Source organism: Triticum dicoccoides, unplaced genomic scaffold (assembly GCF_002162155.2).
Source record: "Triticum dicoccoides isolate Atlit2015 ecotype Zavitan unplaced genomic scaffold, WEW_v2.0 scaffold169542, whole genome shotgun sequence".
Taxonomy (NCBI): domain Eukaryota; kingdom Viridiplantae; phylum Streptophyta; class Magnoliopsida; order Poales; family Poaceae; genus Triticum; species Triticum dicoccoides.
This window is the reverse complement of record NW_021220703.1, coordinates 1-2,080: the sequence shown is the minus strand read 5'-3', so window position 1 is coordinate 2,080 and position 2,080 is coordinate 1. Positions and strand designations below refer to the sequence as shown.

Below are 2,080 nucleotides of genomic sequence, written 5' to 3'. Positions count from 1 at the left end.
GCTTTGTTGCCTGCTCCGATTCATTCTTGGCAAGTCCTCGCAGGCCACGCTTCGTCTTCGCTCGACACTTAGCGTGCGTACGGGGGAGGAATCAACTGACGCTCAAAAAACATTCATATGGTTCGTTATTAGCATTTAGCAAACACAGTACAACCAAGAAACCTTGATCAGCCCAGCTAATTAACTAGTTTTGATCTCTGTCCTTTCAAGCTCTAGGTGAGCACGCAATGGCCGCTTCATGACAGTGAAGATCTCAACATGCGGCTGGAGATCGACAGCAAGCTCACCTTCTCCCTCCCTCCACCGGAACTCCCTCACAAGGTTGGCGGTGAAGTAGCTTAAGTGCAGCATTGCGACACCCCTACCAGGGCACATCCTCCGACCACCGCCGAAAGGCATCATTTTGATCGTGCCGTCGGTTCCTTGGGATGCATCCTTGCAGGACAGGAACCGTTGTGGCTTGAACTCGTCAGGGTTATCCCACGCTATCCTGTCTCGTGCTATAGCAGCCAGTGGGAAGTACACTTTTGTGCCCACTGGAATACGCTGGCCATTGTGAACCACATGATCCTCTTCCATCACCTGCCTGAACGCAAAAGACGTCGGCGGATGCAGCCGGAGTGCCTCCATGATGACAGCGTGCAGGTACTCCAGCTTCCCAAGAACAACCTCGCTGACTTCATCGGCGTCCGCACCCACGACGGCATTGATCTCCTTCCGGACGGCCTCCTGTATGTCGGGACGCTTCACCAAGTTGGCCATGATCCACTGCAGCGCTGATGCTGTCGTTTCAGTTCCAGCACCAAGGAACTAGGAGCACATGCCGACGAGTTCACCATCGGACAGCCTTCTTCGATGCCGCCTTGGGTCCTGACTGTGGTCGTCCGGCACCTTGAGATCGATGAGCGTGTCCACATACACCGGCGTCTCGCTGGGTCGCCGGTGCCGGCCGCGACGGGAGTCGATGAGTGGTAGGTACGTCTGCTCCTGCTGCTGTCGCAGGGCGGCTAGCTTCTTCCACCGATTACGATAAATGAGCCTGGTCAGTGCGGGGAGCATGGCGTGCGCGAACACGCGCGCCGTAGATAGGGACTTGACGAGGTCACTCTGAGCGTCGGCCATGGCACGGACGCGGTTATTGTCGATGTCGTCGCCGAAACACATGTTGGCCACCAGGCCAAACATAGCGTAGCGGATGCTCTCCGCCGCGTGAACCACGCCGTCTTTCCTCTGCTCGGCGAGGTCCACGACGAGTCCATGTAGTGCACGGCGGCGCGCTGACGCGTGCCGGTGGAGCTGCGTTGGGTGGAGGACCTCCGATGTGAGGTTGTGACGAATGGCGCGCCAGTGCTCACCGTAGGGAGCGGAGGTGATGTTCTGGTATTGACGGCGCGAGAGGATGGCGCTGGGAGAAATGGACGGTGGGCGGTTGGAGAAGGAGCCAGCGGCGCTGCCACGCACGAGAAGGCTGTGCGCCGTCTCGGGGTCCGTGACGAAGATGCTAGCTGGCTGTGGCTTCCACACCGTGGAGAGCTCCGGTGCCAGAACCGACTTGGCCCTCGTGAGAAGGGCTTTGATTGGCGATGCATGGTGGAGGAGGAGGAAGAGGAGAGCCAAGGGAAGCAGGGTTAGGAGGAGCAAGTCTGCCATGGCTTGATGGATTGAGCTGCGCCTGCCGTATTTACTCACGCATGGGCTTGGCACGCGGTAGTTGAGCTGCATAGATGCCATTATAATATAATTCAATCTTTGGCTGATACAGGGGATGGGACGGTCTTTATTGCACCTTTATTGCTCACCTATAGACGGTTGTGAAAATAAGTATCGCCAACTTTTGAGTAGGCGCAAAAAAATACTTTCGACTTTGGAGTAGGGTTTATTAGTCCCTCCCATATTTTAAGTCAAAATTTAATCACATATTTGACTAGCAAATTGTCAATGCATGTCACAACAAATCAAATAATATTGTTGGATTCATATTTGAATGTAGTTTCCAATGATATTATTTTTTAATGTATAGCTTAGATTTTATTAGTTCAAATCATGATTAAGAAATGATCCAAAATACGGTGACCTGTAA

At 53.8% G+C, this 2,080-nt stretch overlaps 1 pseudogene; it reads right to left on the bottom strand.

The window, feature by feature from the left end:
• Window positions 1-108: 108 nt before the first annotated feature.
• Window positions 109-1,672, bottom strand: LOC119344460 (annotated as a pseudogene).
• Between the last annotated feature and the right edge of the window lie 408 nt (window positions 1,673-2,080).